General features: G+C 37.5%; 1 protein-coding gene across 4 annotated transcripts in view; it reads right to left on the bottom strand.

Moving 5' to 3' along the window:
• The window catches only part of rptor (regulatory associated protein of MTOR, complex 1), a 409,250-nt gene that overhangs the window by 200,981 nt on the left and 180,844 nt on the right, over positions 1–27,425 (bottom strand). The window lies entirely within an intron of this gene.

Here is a 27,425-nt window from a genome sequence, read left to right as displayed (position 1 = left end):
TGAAAATGTGTGGTTGAAAATTACTCATATTGTGGTAAAGATTTTGGTCATATCATGTATCTCTACGTAGGAAACAGGAAGCTGCCACCTAGTAAAAGATAATGAGATCAAGTGAGCAGAATTAAATCAGGTCCCCCAGGAATATGGAAGTATGTTGTGTCGATGTCAACATTCAATGTTGTTTTCCCTTACTGATGACTCTGATGTCTGAATGTGTTCAACAGACCTGAGTGACACAAACACCAGCTTGTGATCATTGTCTTTTTTTTTTCTTTTTTTTTCAGAATCTATTCCATGACAGAACATAACAATTTTTGGACAAGTTAGAAAAATATATATTTGTTAAATTGTTTATTTCTTTATTTTTTCCAAGTGAAAATGTGTGGTTGAAAATTACTCATATTGTGGTAAAGATTTTGGTCATATCATGTATCTCTAAGTAGGAAACAGGAAGCTGCTAGAAGTCACTTCATAATGCTTAAATGCACAATGCTAAGATAGGGCTGTGCTCAGATGGCCAGCAAAAAAAAAAACAAAAAAAAAAACATTATATAGTCTGTATATGTATATGTGTGTGTGTGTGTGTGTGTGTGTGTATATATAATTAAATAAAAAAATTAAAAATTAAAATAATAATAATAATAATGTGTGTAACAAGATGGTTAAGATATTTAGAAGTGTATATTTTTGTTTTTTGTATCTTCTGGAATGCAACGTGTACATAACATCACACAAAGGGTGCAATACTGTATGGAGCTGTGACCAAATAATATAAAAATTGTAGCTTAACCTTTCCTTATATAGTCAACAACGTGACATTCATTGTGTAGTGAATGGTAAATGAGTAAGCAGGGTAGACACAGTACAGTATTTGCATGAAAAAAGCCTTGGTCACATACAGTTTTATATATATATTTCATATACTGTGTGTTTTCTCATGTATGTGTTGTTCAGCACTGAGATGTCATGATAGTCATGAGTAGAGGTCTTTTTTTTTTTTTCAGTTTTCCATCTTCTCTTTCCCCTTCCATTTCTACACCAACCAATGTAGATTTACCAAATAATGGTTGTACTATCTGAACCAACAGACAGTGAAAAAACAAAAAAACAAAAAAACAAGCCAGAAATAAGCTGCACATTATATTATCTATTAAAATAGACTCAAAACAAGCTCATTCATCCTGTGACCCTCCAAACACGTGAGATGGTCATAGCATTACAAAGCAAGAACAGATTTTCTCCCCCTGAAGACTGGATAAATTGAGATTTATCCATTCAGAGTAGGTGTCGATAGAGCATAGTATTAAGATCTTTTGCGTGGGGATATTGGGCTCCTTTGAGATGAGAAAAATCTGTGCAGAACTGATCACCGTTGAAAGGCATGCCAGTTAGAAATGTGTCCAAGCGTGGGCCGCCTTGCTCTGAAGTCATGCTGACGTGTGCCAAAAAACACTCGCTACAGCGAGGCAGCCAAGCGAGGCAGCCTATATATATATATATATATAGGCTGCCTAAATAAGTCTTGTTCATCATATTTATTATAAAAGCAACAGAACCTAAATTACATCCAGTTTATTAGCAGTTTATTTATTACAGTGCATGAGTGTGAATCCTGTGATATCCGCCTTTGATCTGGTAGGTGTCTGATCCACTACGAGAAGAGAGAACTGTCCATCTTGGCAGCACTTTTTTCACTCCTCCCCTCACTGCAACCACCTACTCTGGCCTAAATTTCAGGCGAGGCGATGCACATCTCAAATGAGCCTATTGATCCACTAAGGAGGAGAGAGAACTGTCCGTCTTGGCAGCACTTTTTTCACTCCTCCCCCTCACTGCAACCACCTACTCTCGCCTATATTTCAGGCGAGGTGCATCTCAAATGAGCCTATAGGCCTTTATTACATTTCCACGTTCGATATGTGGTAGCATAATATTCAGACACACATTTTTTTAATTAAAGGGGAGGGCGCAAATCAAAAGTGTGTGTGAGTGTGTATGCGCAATAGAGTGTCTGATCATTTTATTTGTTTACAGAACTGCAAAAGTACAATACAAACAACATATTACATTAAAGAACATCAGAATTAGACAAAGCTTAAAATAGTAATGATGACTTAAGTCTATTTTGTGAGGATTAAAGGTTTGGGGGAAACTTATTGCATTAAACATTAATGTTGCCATTTTTATCATGCACTTACTTTACAAAGCAATCATCAATAATTAGATCAAATTGAAGTTGTTCTAAATAAAGGAATATTTCCAGCCCATAGACGATTATTCAAAAATAACCGGTTTGATCATCTTAAGTCATATCCTACGTGTTTGATGACAATGATTAGATAGCATTATACTGTAGACAAAAATGGGCGGTTAATCATAATAAATATAATGCAAAAATAAAACAAATTAATATTAAAAAATAAAATGAAAGCAGTCCGATTATTCCTCTGGTAGTAACTTGAGCTGCTTGTTAATTGCTTTTTAATATCATGACTGGCAACACCAGCAGCACTGACAATTATCAATTCAGATAATGCAAAATAATAACAATAATTTCACAAGCAGCGCATCTTGCACACCCTGTAATGGAAGCACATTTTTGCATAACTCTGCCCATGTTTACATATGAATTAAATGTGTTAATTCGACACACAAATGCAAGCCAGTGGTGGGCTGAGAAACAATTAGAACCAAAGAAGCTGCCTATAAATAATGAGCAGCATCTGGACCCATCAGACACAAAAATATTATTAAAATTGAACACGTCAAGGCAGAACAGGCTTCTGGTTACCATCTGATAAGATGGAAAAGGGAAGACTAGGAAAGAATGCAGAGCCAGAATGCCTATTACCGCCGCGGCAAAGCCACCACAGCAAAAAATAAATTTCAAAGTATTTTGCTAAATGTCCACCAGGTGGCGCAAAGGGACATTTTGCAAAACAGTTGCAATTGCCACATTTTGAAATTTATGTGGAGCAGATGTCAATTAGCAGTAAGCATGAAATATGACAATTATGGTAATTTTCCAAATAAGCCTACAACAAACATGAAAAATCAAAACAAGAGTTATTGACCTTTGCTGTACAATAATGAAACAAACAAAGATTTGGTGGATACAATATTCCATATTGTAGACGTCGGTTGGCAACAGTAGCCTATTCCTTGGAGGAGCAGCGCGAAAAAAAAAAAAAAAAAATACACCACAAGACCATCATATCTCGCAGTCAGTGAAAATAAATTAGGTGCAATGACGCTGATTATTTTTACGATTGAATGAGACGAATGAAGAGCACCTCTCTCTCGTGTGCGTGGACACACTAACTGCTGGACAACTGAACTTCTGGGCATTTCTCAGAGAGTAAATATGTGGTCGAGTGGTAGAACTTAGGTTTCATTAATTCATATGACACAGGTTCAAATCCTGAGCACACATGGGCTACTGTATTTTTTTATTATTATTAATGCAGAGATGGTTCTAAAACTTTGTTACAACATATTGTTTTTTTAGGGGTTCAAGCACGAAGTGCTGAAACCCTATTGTAATTGTGCTGATTAGGGGTTCAAGCACGAAGTGCTGAAACCCTATTGTAATTGTACAGATTTTTAGGGGTTCAAGCACGAAGTGCTGAAACCGTATTGTAATTGTGCTGATTTTTAGGGGTTCAAGCATGAAATGCTGAAACCCTATTGTAATTGTAAGGATTTGTAAAACGCATCGTGCAGGCCAAACCGTAAGGCCTAGAGACTTGAAACCTGGCCAGATGGTAGGCCTCAATTTGGGGACAACCTATCAGAGTATGACCCCGAATGGCCCATAGGTGGCGCTACAGCAACCAAAAGTTCAAAATTGCTCATAACTCTTAGACCGTTTGTCCCAGGATCAAGTGTCTTATATCGTTGGAATCCTTGGCTCAAGGCGGACAAAATGGCTATCTCTTATTTGCTCGCCCTTCGGCGCCAATTTCAAGTAAATTGAGGTTTTTTGAAAAACCTACTTTTGTGAATTACTCTTAGGTTTTTAGCCTGATTGGAACCAAACCACTGCAGAAACATTCTCTGGACAGTGACTATCAATAATCATCAAAAAAAATCTTAATTTAAATTCACGGTTGCTAAGGGGAACCAAAATGTTTGAAGGCACCAGGGCCACTTTTACTAAAACAATTATAACTTGTGTCCCGAGTTTAGCAAAAATGTCTCTTTCCGTTTACATGTTCATGAGCTCAATCTGAGGTCATTTGATAAAAAAATGCGATGATTGGCCACTTGGTGGCGCTATAACATGGAAAAGAGTCATAAAAATGGCTATTAACGCACTCAACCATTAGTCTGTTGAAATCCTGAATCCTTCCCGAGTCCAACGATACCAAACATGCCAGGTTTCACCTTAAAGTTTGTGTAACTTTTGATGCTTTTGTGCTTAAAGGCCTTAAAGGCCTTAAATGCTTGAACCCCGATAAATGCTGCTTGCAGCTTTAATTAGGGGTTCAAGCACGAAGTGCTGAAACGCTATTGTTATTGTACTGATTTTTAGGGGTTCAAGCACGAAGTGCTGAAACCCTATTGTAATTGTGCTGATTTTTAGGGGTTCAAGCACGAAGTGCTGAAACCCTATTGTAATTGTACTGATTTTTATTAGGGGTTCAAGCACGAAGTGCTGAAACCCTATTGTAATTGTACTGATTTTTATTATTATTAGGGGTTCAAGCATGAAATGCTGAAACCCTATTGTAATTGTCCTGATTTTTAGGGGTTCAAGCACGAAGTGCTGAAACCCTATTGTAATTGTGCTGATTTTTATTATTATTAGGGGTTCAAGCACGAAGTGCTGAAACCCTATTGTAATTGTGCTGATTTTTAGGGGTTCAAGCACGAAGTGCTGAAACCCTATTGTAATTGTACTGATTTTTATTATTAGGGGTTCAAGCACGAAGTGCTGAAACCCTATTGTAATTGTACTGATTTTTATTAGGGGTTCAAGCACGAAGTGCTGAAACCCTATTGTAACTGTCCTGATTTTTATTATTATTCTTCCGCCGTAAAACGCATCGTGCAGCCCAAACCGTAAGTGCTGGAGACTTGAAACTTTGCCAGATGGTAGTACAAAAATCGAGGAGAGGTTATCAAATTATGACCCCGATTGGCCAGTAGGTGGCGCTATAGTAAGCAAAAGTATGAAATCGCTAATAACTCCTAGACGGTTTGTGGTAGACTCAAGTGTCTTATATCACTGTAATCCTTGGGTCAAGACGGACAAAATGTATATCTCCGATTTCATTTCCGGTATGCAAATTTTTCCGCCATTTTTAATTTTGTCAAAAACCTACTTTTGCGAACTAGTCTGTGGTTTTTCGCCCGATCGGAACCAAACCAGTGCAGAAATGTTCTTTGGAGTCTGATATGTAATAATTATCAAAAAAAAGTGGAAATTTCCATTCACGGTCGCTAGGGGGTGCAAAATTATCGCTGTGGGAGGAGCCTATTTTACTAAAATGGCTATAACTCAAGAAGTAATTTAGTAAACTTCACCAAACTTGGTACACATATGTAGGAGGTCAATCTGAGGTCACAGTAAAAAAAACGCGTCGATTGGCCACATGGTGGCGCTATAAAACAAAAAAAACGTATAGACACCTGACCGTTTTTCCGAATGACTTGAAATTTGGTATGCAGTGTCTTGGCCCAAGGAGCTATGTATGTATAAAAGGATATTGGCGTATCTCGAAAAACATGGCCGCCATTGGCCAATGAGCTTTGAGCACCTATTAAACAAGGTTAACGAAGTCCGATCGGAACGAAACTCAGTGGGCATGTTCGTCTCAAGGCCCTAGAGGTCTGTAAGAATTTTGAAAGAAATCGGCCACTAGTTGGCGCTAACGAGTTTTAAGGCTCTGTAATCACGTGGTGTAACAAATTTCGTCACAAAATGAATATCATTTGATAGATCTCCTCATATTGAACAACTTTGCCTCAAGAACCACTGCTGTCAATCAAACCGTTCATTAAATATTCACAAATATGTTTAAAACCTACTTTTGCGAACTAGTCCTAGGTTTTTCGCCCGATCGGAACCAGACCAGTCTAGGACAATTCTCTGGACTGTCTAGATCAATAATTATCAAAAAAAAGTTGAACTTTTGCATTTGGATGGCTGTAATAGGGTCATTTAGAAAATGGGCATGGCAAAATACACTAAAAAGCCTATAAATCCTAAATAAAAACTCAGAACTTCACAAAGATTGGTAAGCATATGTGACATAACATCATTAAGAAGCATGCCAAATTTTATGGAGATTGAACGATAGGTGGCGCTATAACTTTTAAAAAGCTTTAAAACCATATATTTCCTATGGTACATTGCCTGTATTGGTAGTAAATGGTCTTTTTCATCTATTATGTCAGTGGTTACATGCTTGCTAAATAAAACTTAATAACTTTTGATACTTTTGTGCTTAAAGGCCTTAATTGCTTGAACCCCGATAAATGCTGCTTGCAGCTTTAATTAGGGGTTCAAGCACGAAGTGCTGAAACCCTATTGTAATTGTACTGATTTTTATTATTATTAGGGGTTCAAGCACGAAGTGCTGAAACCCTATTGTAATTGTACTGATTTTTATTAGGGGTTCAAGCACGAAGTGCTGAAACCCTATTGTAATTGTACTGATTAGGGGTTCAAGCACGAAGTGCTGAAACCCTATTGTAATCGTCCTGATTTTTATTATTATTATTTTTCCGCCATAAAACGCATCGTGCAGCCCAAACCGTAAGACCTAGAGACTTGAAACTTTGCCAGATGGTAGTACTATTGCTCACTACTCAGATACACGGACTCAGCCCAATCGGCCCATAGGTGGCGCTATAGCAATCAAAAGCGCAAAACTGCTCAGAACTCCCAGACCGTAAGGCGTAGCTTCAAGTGTCTTATATCATTGAAATCCAGAGCTCCTGAAGAAAAAAACGTATATCTCCGATTTCATTTCCGCCATGATAGATTTTTCGCCATTTTGAATTTTGTCAAAAACCTACTTTTGCGAACTAGTCCCTGGTTTTTCGCCCGATCGCAACCAAACCAGTGCGGAATTGTTCTCTGGAGTCTGAAGATCAATAATTATCGAAAAAAAGTTGAAATTTCGATTAACGGTCGCTAGGGGGTGCAAAATTAACGTTGTGGGAGGAGCCTATTTTACTAAAATGGCTATAACTCAAGAAGTAATTAAGTAAACTTCACCAAACTTGATACACATGTGTAAGAGGTCAATCTGAGGTCACAGTAAAAAAATTGCGTCGATTGGCCACATGGTGGCGCTATAAAACAAATAAAAACATATAGACAACTGACCGTTTTTCCGAATGACTTGAAATTTGGTATGCAGTGTCTTGGCCCAAGGGGCCATGTATGTCTAAAAGGATATTGGCGTATCTCGAAAAACATGGCCGCCATTGGCCAATGAGGTTTGAGCACCGTTAACGAAGTCCGATTGGAGCGAAACTCGATGGGCATGTTCGGCTCAAGCCCCTAGAGGTCTGTAAGAATTTTGAAAGAAATCGGCCACTAGTTGGCGCTAACGAGTTTTAAGGCTCTGTAATCACGTGGTGTTACACTTATCATCACAAAATGCATATCATCTGATAGATCTGCTCATGCTGAACAACTTTGCCTCAAGAACCATCACTGTCAATCAAACTGTTCATTAAATATTCATGAATATGTTAAAAACCTACTTTTGCGAACTAGTCCCTGGTTTTTCGCCCGATCAGAACCAGACCAGTCTAGGACAATTCTCTGGACTCTCTAGATCAATAATTATCGAAAAAAAGTTGAACTTTTGCATTTTTCGCATGGGTATAATTGGGTCATAAAGAAAATGGGCGTGGCAAAATGCACTCAGAAGCCTATAAATCCTAAACGAAAACTCAGAACTTCACGAAAATGGGTGAGCATATGTGCCATAACATTCTAAACAAGCATGCAAAATTTCATGTAGATCGGACCATAGGTGGCGCTATAACTGGCAAAAAGGTTTGAAAACTACATATTTCCTATGGTAAATTGCCTATATTGGCTGTAAATGGATTTTTCCATCTATAATTTCAGTGGTTAAAAGCTTGTTAAATAAAACGTAATGTCTTAAATGCTTATGTGCTTAAAGGCCTTAAATGCTTGAACCCCGATAAATGCTGCTTGCAGCTTTAATTTTTATTATTATTATTTTTTTTCTGCCGTAAAACGCATCGTGCAGCCCAAACCGTAAGTGCTAGAGACTTGAAACTTTGCCAGATGGTAGTACAAAAATCGAGGAGAGGTTATCAAAATATGACCCCGATTGGCCCATAGGTGGCGCTACAGTGCAAAAAACAAAAAAAAATCATATTTTTGCTTAAATCTCATTAACCGTTTGTCACAGACTCAAGTGTCTTATATCATTGGAATCCTTGGGTCAAGCCGAACAAAAAAGGCCTCAAGGATTTCATTTCCGGTATGCAAATTTTCCGCCATTTTGAATTATGTCCAAAACCTACTTTTGCGAACTAGTCCCTGGTTTTGTGTCCGATCGGAACCAAACCAGTGCAGAAATGTTCTCTGGAGTCAGAATATCAATAATTATCGAAAAAAAGTTGAAATTTCGATTGACGGTCGCTAAGGGGCGCCAAAATGTTTGAAGAAGGCGGAGCCTATTTTACTAAAATGGCTATAACTCCAGAAGTAAATGAGGTATATTCACCAAACTCGGTACACCTGTGTAAGAGGTCAATCTGAGGTCATAGTAAAAAGATTGCGGCGATTGGCCACATGGTGGCGCTATAACATGAAAAAAACATAAATCAGGCTGTAACCACCTGACCGTTAGTCCGATTGACTTGAAAATTGGTATGCAGTGTCTTGGTCCAAGCTGTCATGTATATCTATGAGGACATTGGTGTATCTCAAAAAACATGGCCGCCATCGGCCAATGAAGTTTGAGCACCTATTAGACAAGGTTAACGGAGGCCGATCGGAACAAAACTCGGTGGGCATGTTCGACTCATGGCCCTAGAGGTCTGTAACAATTTTGAAAGAAATCGGCCACTAGTTGGCGCTAACGAGTTTTATGGCTCTGTAATCACGTGGTGTTACACTTATCATCACAAAATGCATATCATTTGATAGACCTGCTCATGCTGAACAACTTTGCCTCTAGAACCATTGCTGTCAATCAAACAGTTTATTAATTATTCACGAATATGTTAAAAACCTACTTTTGCGAACTAGTCCCTGGTTTTTTGCCCGATCGGAACCAAACGAGTCTAGGACAATTCTCTGGACTCTTTAGATCAATAATTATCAAAAAAAGTTGAACTTTTGCATTTTTCGCATGGGTATAATTGGGTCATAAAGAAAATGGGCGTGGCAAAATGCAAACAAAAGCCTATAAATCCTAAACAAAAACTCAGAACATCACGAAAATTGGTGAGCATATGTGCCATAACATTCTAAATAAGCATGCAAAATTGTATGTAGATCGGATGATAGCTGGCGCTATAACTGTTAAAAAGCAATGGTAAATTGCCTGTATTGGCTGTAAATGGACTTTTCAATCTATTATTTCAGTGGTTAAAAGCTTTCTAAATAAATCTTAATGTCTTGAATGCTTAAATGCCTTAAAGGCCTTAAATGCTTGAACCCCGATAAATGCTGCTTGCAGCTTTAATTAGGGGTTCAAGCACGAAGTGCTGAAACCCTATTGTAATTGTACTGATTTTTATTATTAGGGGTTCAAGCACGAAGTGCTGAAACCCTATTGTAATTGTAAGGATTTTTATTAGGGGTTCAAGCACGAAGTGCTGAAACCCTATTGTAACTGTCCTGATTTTTATTATTATTCTTCCGCCGTAAAACGCATCGTGCAGCCCAAACCGTAAGTGCTGGAGACTTGAAACTTTGCCAGATGGTAGTACAAAAATCGAGGAGAGGTTATCAAATTATGACCCCGATTCGCCAATAGGTGGCGCTATAGTAAGCAAAAGTATGAAATCGCTAATAACTCCTAGACGGTTTGTCGTAGACTCAAGTGTCTTATATCACTGTAATCCTTGGGTCAAGACGGACAAAATGTATATCTCCGATTTCATTTCCGGTATGCACATTTTTTCGCCATTTTTAATTTTGTCAAAAACCTACTTTTGCGAACTAGTCTGTGGTTTTTTGCCCGATCGGAACCAAACCAGTGCAGAAATATTCTTTGGAGTCTGATAAGTAATAATTATCGAAAAAAAGTGGAAATTTCCATTCACGGTCGCTAGGGGGTGCAAAATTAACGCTGTGGGAGGAGCCTATTTTACTAAAATGGCTATAACTCAAGAAGTAATTTAGTAAACTTCACCAAACTTGGTACACATATGTAGGAGGTCAATCTGAGGTCACAGTAAAAAAAATGCGCCGATTGGCCACATGGTGGCGCTATAAAACAAAAAAAACGTATAGACACCTGACCGTTTTTCCGAATGACTTGAAATTTGGTATGCAGTGTCTTGGCCCAAGGGGCCATGTAGGTATAAAAGGATATTGGCGTATCTCGAAAAACATGGCCGCCATTGGCCAATGAGCTTTGAGCACCTATTAAACAAGGTTAACGAAGTCCGATCGGAACGAAACTCAGTGGGCATGTTCGTCTCAAGGCCCTAGAGGTCTGTAAGAATTTTGAAAGAAATCGGCCACTAGTTGGCGCTAACGAGTTTTAAGGCTCTGTAATCACGTGGTGTAACAAATTTTGTCACAAAATGCATATCATTTGATAGATCTCCTCATATTGAACAACTTTGCCTCAAGAACCACTGCTGTCAATCAAACCGTTCATTAAATATTCACAAATATGTTAAAAACCTACTTTTGCGAACTAGTCCTAGGTTTTTCGCCCGATCGGAACCAGACCAGTCTAGGACAATTCTCTGGACTGTCTAGATCAATAATTATCAAAAAAAAGTTGAACTTTTGCATTTGGATGGCTGTAATAGGGTCATTTAGAAAATGGGCATGGCAAAATACACTAAAAAGCCTATAAATCCTAAATAAAAACTCAGAACTTCACAAAGATTGGTAAGCATATGTGACATAACATCATTAAGAAGCATGCCAAATTTTATGGAGATTGAACGATAGGTGGCGCTATAACTTTTAAAAAGCTTTAAAACCATATATTTCCTATGGTACATTGCCTGTATTGGTAGTAAATGGTCTTTTTCATCTATTATGTCAGTGGTTACATGCTTGCTAAATAAAACTTAATAACTTTTGATACTTTTGTGCTTAAAGGCCTTAATTGCTTGAACCCCGATAAATGCTGCTTGCAGCTTTAATTATTAGGGGTTCAAGCACGAAGTGCTGAAACCCTATTGTAATTGTGCTGATTTTTATTATTATTAGGGGTTCAAGCACGAAGTGCTGAAACCCTATTGTAATTGTGCTGATTTTTATTATTATTTTTCTTCTGCCGTAAAACGCATCGTGCAGCCTAAACCGTAAGTGCTGGAAACTTGAAACTTTGCCAAATGGTAGTACAAAAATCGAGGAGAGGTTCAGAGAGTATGACCCCGATTGGCCCATAGGTGGCGCTATAGCGACCAAAAGCGCGAAACTGCTCATAACTCCTAGACCATATGTCGTAGACTCAAGTGTCTTATATCATTGGAAAGCTGGAACCCTGAAGAACAAAACGTATATCTCCGATTTCATTTCCGGTATGCAAATTTTTCCGCCATTTTGAATTTTGTCAAAAACCTACTTTTGCGAACTAGTCCTAGGTTTTTCGTCCGATCGGAACCAAACCAGTGCAGAAATGTTCTCTGGAGTCTGAATATCAATAATTATCGAAAAAAAGTTGAAATTTCGATTCACGGTCGCTAGGGGGCGCCAAACTAATGTTGTGGGAGGAGCCTATTTTACTAAAAGGGCTATACCTCAAGATGTAAATGAGGTATCTTCACCAAACTCGGTCCACATGTGTAGGAGTTCAATCTTGGGTCACAGTAAAAAAATCGCGACGATTGAACACTAGGTGGCGCTATAACATGAAAAAAACATGAAAAGGGCTATGACGACCTGACCGTTAGTCCGATTGACTTGAAAATTGGTATGCAGTGTCTTGGTCCAAGGTCAGGGTTCGTACACTTTTTCCAAGGTCAAATTCAAGCACTTTTCAAGCACTTTCCAGGTCCATTTTAAAGCTTTTTCCAGCACCTTACACTACCGTAAATTACATAAAAATACATAGTTAAAATTATTATTTAGTGTTTTTATCACATCAAAAGAGATAAACAGCCAAATGTTTCATAATAGCAGAGGGCTGCACGATATTGAAGAAAAATGAGATATGCGATAACTCATTAAATAATGCGAATGCGATATTCAATATGCGATATGATAATGCTTAAAGTGTGTCAAATTAACTTAAATTATCTTTAAAATATCTTTAAAATGATATAACCTACACTTAAGCGTGTTTCACATTCTTTTTGTGATAAGAAAATATCCCTACTACTTCAAGACAGTGAACATCAGTGTTCTGTAGCATAAGCAGGGCTCTACAGTGCGCCCATTTCACTCGCACATGCGAGTAAATATTTCGGCGTGCGAACGTGAAAAAATATTTGGGCGCACTCGTGCGAGTGACACAGCATTTTTCTATAGAAACAGCTGCAAATATATCATCATGAGGAGGGGCAGAGTAGGACACTATATTACCGGGAGTTCAGTTATTTAGGCCTAAATCTTCAGTTGCTAGTCTGTAGCCTCATAAAAAAACTACAGTGCCCACACACAAACTATTTTAGGGCTCTATAATTTCCGCGATCACGGAATCGCGGAATTGGCAAATTAACGCGGAATCTAGTGTCAAAGCGGAATTTTACATATTTGGAATAAAATTCTGTTTTTGTGTGGGAGAAAAACGTATGTCTGAGGAAAATCGCATATTACTGAAAGAACGAGCAGAGAGAGAGGCCCGGTCGCGCGCGCGTCTTCAAACTGTCTTGCTCTCTCTCACTCCCTCGCGCTTATTAATCTAAATCAATTGAGAATTGACACAATGGTAACAGATCGGAAGAACGAGGTTTCACGTGGAGCATTCGGATATTTTTTTCCTGAATTAGGCTAACTTACTGCTGTGTGTGAATTGTACAAAAAAAAAAAAAAACTTTTTTACCTTTCCTTCTTCTCTGAAAAACGTTCCGCCCATTCAGCTGACATAAAAAACACTTTCAATAAACTAAACAACCTATCCAATGATGAAATGTTTTCTGTGTTGACAAATCTTGTGTGATGTCCTAAAACTGCCGGGATAATTACACAACGCGTACAAGTCTGCTAATGATACGTCCGATTCGCGAACTAATGACTCCTTTGAACCGATTCACTTTAATGAATGGTTAAAACCATAGATATCTATGGTTAAAACCATAGATATCATATAAAGGCTAGATGTCTTAAGGCGGAGTCACTTCAGGCATCACCGGCGGCCATCTTAGGACAGGACTCTGTGAATTAAGGTGAGTGAGCAGCACGCACACAAATCCTCTTATCTCGCTGAAATCTGGACAGATTTACAAACGGTTTGGTTTCTTACAAACGTTATTAACGTGGCTATAATTCTGAATGCTTAAACATTTTGAACATAATTATTCATATGTATGCAGTATAATAGCTACATCTCTGACGTTTATAACAAACCAAACCGTTTGAAAATCGGTAGAAAATTGAGCAAGTTATGGTTATTTAAAAGTACATGCACCATGTTATGAGTGAGCGAGCATCCTGTCGTAAGATGGCCGCCGTGTGCGGATGTCGAGCTCCATTGGCCAGCAGCGCGGACGAGACATCTAGCCTTTATATGATATCTATGGTTAAAACAACTGATCTGTCCGACACTGAATCGGTTCGGTGTATAACAAAATCGGTAACACTTTACAATAAGGTTCCATTTATTAAACTCTAGTTAACTAGATCAGTTAACATTAACTATTAATAAACTTCACTTCTACAGCATTTATTAGTCTTTATTAATGTTAATTTCATCATTTAGTAGCCTACATTATTTAATTGAAAAGTTGTATTTGTTAACATTAGTTAGCTTAATGCACTGTGTGAAGTAACATTAAAAATACAGGGTTAGGGTTAGAGCTTAGATTCTCTGCCCGAGCCCGAGCCCGGACTCGACCCGACGGGTCGGGCCGATATTTCCCGCAACTGTCCTCGGGCCGGGTCGGGTCGGGCCCTTGATAAAGCACGTCACATGTCATGCGCAGCGTCTCGTCCACTCGCACTCGCAGTCTCGCACGCGTGACACATCACACCTGCTGTGCGTGCTGTAGCATATATTCTGTAGCTTAAGTGCTTGAAGAAGCAAAGAAAAAAATTAAAACAGGAGAATTAACTTTGAGCAAGTTTGGAGGAAAATCGGAGGTATGGAAACATTTTAAATAGTCGTGGGGAGTGACAACATATGTGTTGGCTTTGTCTCGTGCATTAAATGCAGCACGCTGCCATGACAGCAAAAAAAAAAAAAAAAAAAAAAAAAAAACGGGGACTTCGACGATGAACAGACACATGAAGTGTGTCTTGCCATGACAGAAATTATGATAGTAGTCAGCCTCAGCCCTCGATGTCCTCTTTTGTTACTTTTCCGATCCATTCAATTATTTCTGAATAAACAAACAACGCAGTTTACATGCTTCTTCCTTGTCGCATTATTCATTAAGATAATAATTAATAAATGCATGCACAATTGTGAATATGATAAATGTTACAGATATGTTTTACTATGCACAAAAAATGCCTTTTAACGTGCAAAATTCAGAATTAAATGAATGTGCTGCAATTTGTTCAAAAAGAGAGTCTGTACGTGTTTTAGCCATTGAATAAGCACATTTAGTTTCAAGTTTGTTAAGTTTTGTTTTGAAGAAAGCTTTTCTTTAAAGTGAATTTCGTTTAGTATAAATTGTATTTTAATTTTAATACATTTTTCATCAACCAATTGCCTGGATTTATAGGCCTAAAAAGCAATTTACCAGACATCACGGCAAGGAGTCGCGGGAGCGCCGCGGTCACTTACACCATTTGAAATCGCGCTGTCACCGAATTTTCAAATGCACATCTTGCTTGTTGCTCACACACACATATTATGTTGAAATAACAATATGTTGAAGTAACATTATTAATAATAATTAATCTTTAAGAATATTTGATTGAATGCTGAATGTTGTGCTTGTCCAATTTAATAAAATTAAAACTTTAGTTGTGATAATAAAATAATTGAATATTTAATATTGAGTGGCCAATTTTTGCTCATTTATTAATAGTATTTATATTATATAACTGCGCAGCTCCCCCCTGTAGCCTGCCTAAATGAGCACAGCAGCACCTGCGTTAAAAAAATTCTGGCGCCGCCCCTGGTTATAACGGCCGACATATTAAAAATGGTCGGGTTTAAATCGGGCTCGGGCTCATAATTACAGTGAACGTGTCGGGCCGGGCCGGGCTCGGACACAACGGGCTCGGGCTCGGGTAGGGTCGGGCTTGATTTGTTGGGCCCGATCTAAGCTCTAGTTAGGGTTAACTAAGATTAACAAAGATTAATAAATACAGTAACAAATGTATTGCTCGTGGTTCATGTTAGTAATACATTCACTAATGTAAACAAACCAAACCACATTTAACATCTCTTAAAATGAGAATTTTGTTTGTTACCTCAATAAATTTAGGGTCATTCCTATTTTATTTGTGTACATTTTAATCATTAACATTAAAAACACTTTTTACGACTAAAATTACAGTAAAGGGTAAAAAAAAACGAATTCCCAAAAATTAAAATGGAAAAAACGGAATTTGCAAAAATTAAAACAGAAAAAACGGAATTTTGGAAAAAATAAAACGGATTTTATAGGGCTACTAAGTCGGATCAGCACAGAGGGGCCTTCCCTGGAACTGATCCTACAAAATGTGCTGAAAATTGGCTGTCTGCTGGAAAGAGGTCAAGGCGACCAGGCTACAAAGCTTGGCCAAGTGACTCAGACATGATCTTCATTTCAGATAAAATGTGAAACATACATAGGGCCTACATACAATGATAATGAAATCTACATGACGATAAAATAGAATTAAATAAAAATCTTTTGTTTGAAAGTTTTGGTCTGATGTTCTTAACCTTACAATGAGCATTGTAAATTTAATTGTTGAATAATTCTAATAATAAAACTATGATAAACTTATACAACAAAAATGACTGTGCCCCCAAATATTTGTCTGTGCTCCTAAATTTTTTTATTTAGGCGCACCAGTGCTCCTTGTTCAAAAAGTAAGTGTAGAGCCCTGGCATAAGAAGTGTTATTTTAACATCACTGGGGTTTAGGGGTTCAGGTTATCCTACATTAGGTTTATTTTACAACAAAAACTGATTAATTAAATGTAAAAATAAACACTGCTTAGTTTTCACTGCATGAATTAAATATACTGATTCTTATTAAAGCTACAAAAGTTATTCAGCCAAAAGCAGTGAGTGATTTTCTTTGTCTTTTGTTCATGACCCCAGTTATTGCAAGCCGTTGCGATATGCAATTATGCATATTGTAATATATACATTTGCAATATTTCGATATATTGTGCAGCCCTAATATTTAAGCCAATCACAAGTTTTATTCTTCAAAATGTATCACTAAGTATATAGCCTAAAGCATATGAATAATATACCTTTCATTATATTAATGTCCAAATATTGCTTACCAGATAATGTGATTTATAGGCTGTAAAACTGAATTAATTTCAAATATGAAGACTTAGGATTTGAACATAAATATTTGACAGGCCTTCCCGTTTTGGGACACATTCTTGATATAGACAAGGTTTGAACAATATCTGAGTGCACAGGCACCTGCCTGATAAATGTATTTCATTGCCAAGATGTCTTGGGCCAAGACATAACGTTAGCTAATACATTTACTGGAATAGAGCAGTGTAAATATTGCATAGGGCCATCCTAAACCTTACAGTAACAGTATACTACTTATGACACTGACTGATTTCAGTTCAGCAATCAACGACTGTTGTTATGCAATGGGCTAACGTTTGCACGTTACAGTTCTGTAATTTTGGCAATGTTCACTGCATATTCCACAAATGAACGTGACATAACGGACATGCAATACTTACATTACATGATCACACCAAGCACTCTCAGTCACTAATGGCCCTTTCAGATAGGACGCGGACCGCGCTGCGCTCATAGGCTGCGCTATGAAATGAAACCGATATATTTCAATGGCTTGCGCCGCGCGACTCGGACCAAAGCGGAGCTCAGCGAGCTCGCGCGCACGCCGCGGTCAAAGTTTAAAATAGTTCAACTGTTGACGCTGCGTGGCCAATAAAAACGGTGCATCCAAACAACCGCGGAAATCAAAATGAAAACTCCGCCTACTTTTGCTCAGCGTAACGCAAATCAATCTGTATCTGATTCTGAAGGGCTACATTTTTTTTCTCCATTTAATAAAGAACTATTTCGTCAGAAAGATATTTCTTGTGAAAGAAATACAGTTACAAATTTAAGCATTTTCAAGCATTTTATCCAAAATTAAAGCACTTTTCAAACCTTGAAAACACAACATCAAAATTCAAGCACTTTCAAGGATTTCAAGCACCCGTACGAACCCTGCAAGGTGCCATGTATGTCTATGAGGACATTGGCATATCTCAAAAAGCATGGCCGCCATCGGCCAATGAAATTTGAGCACCTATTAGACAAGGTTAACGGAGGCTGATCGGAACAAAACTCGGTAGGCATGTTTGACTCATGGCCCTAGAGGTCTGTAAGAATTTTGAAAGAAATCGGCCACTAGTTGGCGCTAACGAGTTTTACAGCGCCGTAATCACGTGGTGTTACAAATATCCACACAATATGCATATCATTTGATAGACCTTCTCATGGAGAACAACTTTGCCTCAAGAACCATTGCTGTCAATCAAACCGTTCATTAAATATTTGTAATTATGTTAAAAACCTACTTTTGCGAACTAGTCCTAGGTTTTTCGCCCGATCGGAACCAAACGAGTCTAAGACAATTCTATGGACTCTCTAGATAAATAATTATCAAAAAAAAGTTGAACTTTTGCATTTTTCGCATGGGTATATTGGGTTATAAAGAAAATGGGCGTGGCAAAATGCACTCAAAAGCCTATAAATCCTAAACGAAAACACAGAACTTCACAAAAATTGATGTGCATATTTGCCATAACATGCTAAAGAAGCCTGGAAATTTGTATGGAGATCGGACCAAAGGTAGCGCTATAACTGTTAAAACGCTTTAAAACCATATATTTCCTATGGTAAATTGCCTGTATTGGCTGTGAATGGTCTTTTCCTATGAAAAATTCCTATTCCTATATATGATCATATAATTTTCATATAATAATGTTCATGACTCTTAATAAGCATGAAAAATTTCAGACAGATCAGACAAAATTTGCCTCTATAACAGTTAAAAAGGTAAAAATGATATAACATGTCATTAAGCCAATAAGTGGTATTTTACTGCCCCCTGCTGCCATTTCATCATACTGCTCCGTAATATTGTCATATAATTCATATTTAGACTTTATAAAATCATTATTTTAACATTGTCAATCATATTTTGTCAAAACTCATCTATTGGAGTATTACTTGACAATTGTGTCACATTGAGATATGGAAATGGACGAAAGTAAATGAATGAAATGAAACGAAAGTAAAACGGGCATTTAAGCCACGCGCCCGAATACAAATTCACTAATAACTCGAAAACGGAAAGTCGTTGCACGTTCAAATTTTGATGGTAAGGTCCTCTCCAGGCTCTTGATCAAAACGTGTCGTCGCGGGCCTCCGTGGGCCTCCGTCGAGGGCTCCTCGAGCACTATCTATGCTCTGAGTTTCAGAATTTTTCGCATTCTGGTTACCGAGATATAATTGAAAAACCAAATTCCCATTCATTCACTCATTCATTCAAACACTTCAATTGTAAAATGCAAGCTATAATACCACTTTTGTCCACTTGAGGGAGCAGCAGGATTGCACATTACCTTTTCATTAGCTTTCAGTATTGGGAAACAAACAAATGCTTTAAAAAGCAATCTTTTTTATTATGATAGGGCTGTAGCTTTCGATTATTTTAGTAATCGAGTATTCTATTCAAGTAATCGGATAAAAAAATTGTGGTAAAAAATAGATTCAAGTTAACAACAGCCTTTAAAATGACTTAAAATACAAATATATAATAACAAGCAACAATAATTGGTTCAAGTAAAGTATCAAAGTAAGTAATTATATTGGTTTTATTGAAGAACACTGTTAAAATATACCCATGTAAAATAAATTATATAAACTAATATAAACATAACTTATGTACATAAATAACAAATGCCTGCAGAGGGCGCCAGCGGCCTGGTTGTTGTTACACTAAGCCTGGCATTATCAAATCCTTGTTTAATATTGTCCAAACAATTAATTCAAATGTCAACTTAACCTTTAATATTTGGCCAATTCTGTACTATAGAAATGCTACAGTCACTGTAATTTCTTGAACGAGAACATGTGCACATCAAAACATGCAAACTCAGAGCAAGATAACTTATATTTTGAAATCGCAATGTTTAAACTTTTATTTTGAAATCGCGATGAACAGCAGTTTGAGAAACCCAGATGTGCTCCACAAATGATAACAGTGCAACTATGAAACACAAACTGCGTCCGACTTGCGTTCCCATATTTGCACGTTATTGGAAACCTAAAAAAACAGCACTGCAGAGACTGAGTTTGCTTGGAGCAGCGTTTACTGTGGACGGAGCTGAGGTAATTTTAACATGTAACGTTAGGCTAATCTGCACTCATGTAATTGAAGCGTATTCTCTGTGAAAAAAACAAACAAACAAAAAACAGAGGATATATTTATTTAACTGAATCACAGCCTTTGTGATTTCACAATGGCACTATGCTATATTATGACTGTAAATGGTTTTAAATATCGCGTTGTCCTAGAAAACTGTAATTCTGCGGTTGTTGGATTCTCGTCTGTGGAATGCACCACTTTCGGTATTTTGCCAATTACTCGAGGGGTAAATTGCAATCAAGGATTTTTTTAAATCGAGTACTTTACTATAATCGAGGAATCGTTACAGCCCTATACTGGTAACATAGTTTTATATTATTAGATCACAAAGAAATGCCTATAGACAAATAAATATATTTTCTCAATAACATATCCAAAAAACATATTTGTGTGTGTGTGTGTGTAAGCATGCATTATTGAGTTAACATGGAAAAACTGGTTTGATTTAGTGCAGAAAACTGGTGCAAATCATTAAGTTTAAAGTGAAAGTGAGCCAATAAGTGGTCTTCTACTGGCTTCTGCTGGCCATTCTACTTATTTACTCTTCGGAGTCTTGGGCTATTTTGGCCGTTTTTGAGTACTTTTTACACAGCACAACATCACCTATATGAACAGACAATTAGTTTTTCACTTTGATGTACTTTATCAACATACTGGACCCAAAATCACACAAAAAACACAAAATCCGAATAGAAAAATTATAGTTTTTTACTACAAAAAAACACAAACATGCTCAATGAAGCATTTTAAAAGGTTTAAAATGTTAACACAAGTTGTAAATGTCAACATATACAGGTACAATTCAGATATAATCAAGCTATAGTATATACAAAAAAAAATATGATTTACAAAAAAAAGCAGGTGTAGCCATGGGCTTTTTTTCTTTTTCTTTTTAGCTTTGCCACTTTTTAAAACAGTTCATGCACACAATTATACAGAGAGCTATATTTAAGGCCTTGCATTCCCAGAGTATGAGGGTTCCCAAATAGTGCAAATACAACATAAAAAAGGTAAAATTGAGATAAAATCAAACTATATACAGCAAAAAGCAGGTGTGGCAATAGGGTTTTTTTCTTTTCTTTTTTGCTTAGAAACTCTACAAAACACAATGTACAATTACACAGACAGCTACATTACAGGGCTTTCATGAGCTTGAGTAAGAGGTGTTCCTAAAAAGTGCAAATATACCATACAAAAGGTAAAATGAATACAAAATCAATATCAGGATCACTCTCGGTTTTCCAGGGCTCAGAGCTGTGGTGTGGCTGTCCTGACTTTGCTGGAGATCTTGATCTGGTTTGACTCTTCCTTCCACCCCATCTCTTTGTAGGCCTCTGTCTGCTTGTTGTCGAAGTGGTAGATGACCCAGGCTGCTCATCATCTCTGTACATGTCAAGACACACGCAAAAAGATTAAAGATTGTACATCAAAGTTCAAGATGCTCATTGGCACATATGCACAACAATTACAGTGAAGCAGTCATTGGCAATGAAATTCTTGTTCACACAACCACACACACACACACACAGACACACACACACAGACACACACAGAAACACACACGCACAGACAAACAGACAGACAGACAGACAGACAGACACACACACACACACACACACACACACACACACACAGACATACAGACAGACAGACAGAGACACACACACACACACACACACAGATAATATAATATACAATAAGCTAAAAGTTTGTCTCACCCCTCGTTGTGAACCACAAAAGCCGAGTCGTCAATCTCATCATCGCCACTTTCTGATTCCGTCGATGAACTGTAAACAACATCGTCCAGTTGGTAGAACAAGTCGAGGGCTTGTTCAACCAAAAACATTTGCTTCATTTTCCTTCCACAAAAAATACCTAAACTATCTACACTACTCCTAAACTACTCTCAAAATCTACTCAAACTCTTCCAAAAACTAGCAATAACATCTCTGTCTTTCTGTCTATTCCGTCAATATCCCGTCGGCGCCTTTCAATTTCGCTTCTTTGCACAGTTCTTCTCCTCCACTCCGTAAAATGTGCAGCATGAAGAGCAGAGTCAGCAGATTCACACATTTTTCTCCGTTTTGTTTTATGACAAAAACCGACGAAGTTATTGGAATAAATGCAACGCCTGTGGCATCCCATCGTGCGTTCTTTTACGAATGCGTCAATATTTTCAATATTTTTTTTATATAAAGTTTAAATGATCATATCTCCGTTTTTACTTGGTCTAGCAACACAAAACAAAAAGTAGAATAGAGTTTCAAGCCAGCACTTTCGACAGAAGTGGACAGCAGCGCTCAACGTGACTTTGTTTTTATAATTCAACGTCTTAAACTGTCATGTGATTTGATCACGCCGGCGTGATCGGCGACTCGGAAGAGTTAATGAAGTCTTTTCACATGTGCTTTTGGATTCACTTGTATAACAATAACGATTATAACACAATCATATTGTGTCAGTGTTTATCACTTCATTTGCACTGACACTTCACATAATTGCTAGTAATGTGGTAAATCATGGTAAATCACGCTAGAAACATGGTAAGTCATAGTAAATAATAGTAGAATGTGGTGTATCAAGGTAGATCATGTAAGAATCCTGGTAAATAATTCTAGAACGTGGTATATCATGCTAGAACATGGTAAATCATGGTAAACTATGCTAGAACAGGGTAAATCATGGTAAACCATGATAAATCATGATGAACTATGGTAAATCATTTTAGAATGTGGTATATCATGATAAATCATGCTAGAACATGATCTTTTACATCTATGATGTCAGTGGTTACATGCTTGCTAAATAAAACTTAATAACTTTTGATGCTTTTGTGCTTTAAGGCCTTAAAGGCCTTAATTGCTTGAACCCCGATAAATGCTGCTTGCAGCTTTAATTATTATTATTATTTTCCCCTAAAACGCATCGTGCAGACCAAACCGTAAGAGCTGGAACCTTGACACTTGGCCAAATGGTAGTCCTCAATTTGGGGAGAACCTATCAAAGTATGACCCCGATTGGCCCATAGGTGGCGCTATAACAACCAAAAGCGCGAAACTGCTCATAACTCCTAGACCGTATGTCGTAGACTCAAGTGTCTTATATCATTGGAAAGCTGGACGCCTGACGAACAAAACGTATATCTCCGATTTTATTTCCGCCATGATAGATTTTCCGCCATTTTGAATTTTGTCGAAAATCTACTTTTGCGAACTAGTCCCTGGTTTTTCGCCCGATCGGAACCAAACCAGTGCAGAATTGTTCTCTGGAGTATGAAGATCAATAATTATCGAAAAAAAGTTGAAATTTCGATTCACGGTTGCTAGGGGGTGCAAAATTAACGTTGTGGGAGGAGCCTATTTTACTAAAATGGCTATAACTCCCGAAGTAAATGAGGTATCTTCACCAAACTTGGTACACATGTGTATGAGTTCCATCTGGGGTGACAGTAAAAAAATCGCGACGATTGGCCACATGGTGGCGCTATAACATGAAAAAAAACATAAAACAGGCTATAACCACCTGGCCGTTAGTCCGATTGACTTGAAAATTGGTATGCAGTGTCTTGGTCCAAGGTGTCATGTATGTCTATGAGGACATTGGTGTATCTCAAAAAACATGGCCGCCATTGGCCAATGAAGTTTGAGCACCTATTAGACAAGGTTAACGGAGGCCGATCGGAACGAAACCTGATGGGCATGTTCATCTCATGGCCCTAAAGGTCTGTAAGAATTTTGAAAGAAATCGGCCACTAGTTGGCGCTAACGAGTTTTACGGCTCTGTAATCACGTGGTGTTACAAATATCCACACAATATGCATATCATTTGATAGATCTGCTCATGTTGAACAACTTTGCCTCAAGAACCATTGCTGTCAATCAAACCGTTCATTAATTATTCGCGAATATGTTAAAAACCTACTTTTGCGAACTAGTCCTAGGTTTTTCGCCCGATCGGAACCAGACCAGTCTAGGACAATTCTATGGACTCTCTAGATCAATAATTATCAAAAAAAAGTGGAACTTTTGCATTTTTCGCATGGCTATAATTGGGTCATAAAGAAAAGGGGAATGGCAAAATACACTAAAAAGCCTATAAATCCTAAACGAAAACTCAGAACTTCACGAAAATTGGTGAGCATATGTGCCATAACATTCTAAACAAGCGTGCACAATTTCATGGAGATCGGACCATAGTTGGAGCTATAACTGTCAAAAAGCTTTGAAAACCATATATTATATGGTAAATTGCCTGTATTGGCTGTAAATTGTCTTTTCCATTTGTAATCATATAATGTTCATATAATAATGTTCAAAACCAGTGCAGTGCAATTCTCTGGACTCTATAGATCAATAATTATCAGAAAAAGTATAACTTCTTCATGTGGATGGCTATAATAGTGTCACTTCAATATGTAGCCTTGACCAAGTGTCTCCAAAAGCCTATATCTCTTTAATAAAAACAAGTCAGAACATGTGACTCTTAAGAACCATGAAAAATTTCAGACAGATCGGACAAAATTTGCCTCTATAACAGTTAAAAAGGTGAAAATGATATAACATGGCATATTAAGCCAATAAGTGGTATTTTACTGCCCCCTGCTGTCATTTCATCATACTACTCTGTAATATTGTTATATAATTCATATTTAGACTTTATAAAATCATTATTTTAACATTTACAATCACATTTTGTCAAAATTGATCTATTGGAATATTACTATGACAGCTGAGTCACAAACAGAAAGTAAAACGGCATTTAAGCCACGCCCCCGAATACAAATTCATTCATAACTCGAAAACGGAAAGTCGTTGAGCGCTCAAATTTTGATGGTAAGGTCCTCTCCAGGCTCTTGATCGAAACGTGTCGTCGCGGGCCTCGGGAGCGCGCCCCCCCCCGCGGATCGCAAGTCCGCGGGACCCCCGATTTTGAACGGCCGTAACTCCCGATCCAGACCATCCCGAACCTTGTGTGAGAGCTCGTTGGAAAGGGCCCATCCTTGGATAGCTTCGATTCAAATGTGGTGTAATTTGCCCTGGGCATTCCAGAGATAAAAGCCCAAAAATATATGCCTTTGAACTGTCATAACTCCCGGGCCCAATTGCCCCAAAACACTGCGATGGTCTCATTCAACAGGACTCGTCAAGCACTATCTATGCTCTGAGTTTCAGAATTTTTCGCCTTCTGGTTCCCGAGATATAAGTGAAAAACCAAATTCCCATTCATTCATTCAAACACTTCAACTGTAAGATGGAGGCTGTAATTCCACTGTTGTCAACTAGAGGGAGCAGCAGTATTAGACATAGTATTAATCTTTTCATAAGCTTTCAGCTTTGGCCAACAAACAAATGCTTAAAGCTATTTTTTATTTATTTATTATTATTGGACTGATAATATAGATCACAATGAAATATGTGAAATGGTTAGACCATTAAAAGGTTTTTTTTTTTTTTTTTTCACAATAACACATCCTAAAGTGTGTGTAAGAATGCATTATTGAGTTAACATGGAAAAACTGGTTTGCTTTAGTGCAGAAATCTGGTGAAAATCATGAAGTTTAAAGTGAAAGTGAGCCAATATGTGGTCTTCTAGTGCCCTCTTTCGGCCATTGTACTTATTAATGAAGTCTTTTCACATGTGAAAAGACTTGTGATTCATTCTTGTGATTCAGACTTGTGAGTCATTCATAATTAGACACTAAAAATCACTTATATTACAATAACTATTATAACACAATCATATTTTGTCAGTGTTTATCACTTCATTTGCACTGACACTTCACATAATTGCTAGTAATGTGGTAAATCATGGTAAATCACGCTAGAACACTAGAGTCTTTGACACTAGAGTCAGACCTTAGTTTCAGTAGTCATGTCAAAGCAATAACTAAATCAGCATACTATCATCTGAAAAATATTGCAATAATTAAATGCTTTGTTTCCAGACAAGACTTAGAGAAACTTGTGCATGCTTTCATCACCAGCAGGGTGGATTATTGTAATGGACTCCTCACTGGCCTTCCCAAAAAGGCCATAAGACAGTTGCAGCTCATACAGAACGCTGCCGCCAGGATTCTGAGCAGAACCAGAAAATATGAACATATCACACCAGTCCTCAGGTCTTTACACTGGCTCCCAGTTAAATTTAGGATTGATTTTAAAGTATTATTACTGGTATATAAATCATTCAATGGCCTAGGACCTCAATATATTGCAGATATGCTCACTGAATATAAACCCTACAGATCACTCAGATCATTAGGATCATATCAGCTAGAAATACCAAGGGTTCACTAAGCATGGCGAGTCCGCTTTTAGCTATTATGCCAGCCGCAACTGGAATCAGCTTCCAGAGGAGATCAGATGTGCTCCTACAGTAGTCACATTCAAATCCAGACTCAAAACGTATCTGTTTAGCTGTGCATTTACTGAATGAGCACTGTGCCAATGTCCGTCCGACTGTACTGTACTGTATTTTATTTTTTATTTTTCTAAACTGTTTTAATTATTCTTATTTCTTTTTATTAATTTTAATTTCTTTTATGTAAAGCACTTTGAATTGCCATTGTGTGTGAAATGTGCTATATAAATAAACTTGCCTTGCCTTGCCAAGAAACATGAGAAATCATAGTAAATAATACTAGAGTGTGGTGTATCAAGGTAAATCATGCTAGAACATGGTAAATCATGGTAAACTATGCTAGAACAGGGTAAATCATGGTAAACCATGATAAATCATGATAAACTATGGTAAATCATGCTAGAATGTGTTATATCATGGTAAATCATGCTAGAACATGGTCTTTTCCATCTATGATGTCAGTGGTTACATGCTTGCTAAATAAAACTTGATGTCTTTTGATGCTTTTGTGCTTAAAGGCCTTAACTGCTTGAACCCCGATAAATGCTGCTTGCAGCTTTAATTATTATTATTATTATTATTATTTTTCCGCCGTAAAACGCATCGTGCAGCCCAAACCGTAAGGGCTAGAGCTTTGAAACTTTGCCATATGGTAGTACAAAAATCGAGGAGAGGTTATCAAATTATGACCTCGATTGGCCCATAGGTGGCGCTATAACAACCAAAAGCGCAAAACTGCTCATAACTCCTAGACCGTATGTCGTAGACTCAAGTGTCTTATATCATTGGAAAGCTGGACGCCTGACGAACAAAACGTATATCTCCGATTTCATTTCTGCCATGATAGATTTTCCGCCATTTTGAATTTTGTCAAAAACCTACTTTTGCGAACTAGTCCTAGGTTTTTCGCCCGATCGGATTTTTTTTAGATACGCCAATGTCCTCATAGACATACATGGCACCTTGGACCAAGACACTGCATACCAATTTTCAAGTCAATCGGACTAACGGTCAGGTGGTTATAGCCCTTTTTTATGTTTTTTTCATGTTATAGCGCCACCTAGTATTCAATTGTCGCGATTTTTTTATTGTGACCTCAGAGTGAACTCATACACATGTCTACCAAGTTTGGTGAAGATATCTCATTTACTTCTCGAGTTATAGCCATTTTAGTAAAATAGACT

This window comes from Squalius cephalus (assembly GCF_949319135.1).
Source record: "Squalius cephalus genome assembly, chromosome: 10".
Lineage (NCBI taxonomy): Eukaryota > Metazoa > Chordata > Actinopteri > Cypriniformes > Leuciscidae > Squalius > Squalius cephalus.
Note: the sequence above shows the minus strand (reverse complement) of the source record. Positions and strands in the feature narration are given on the sequence as shown.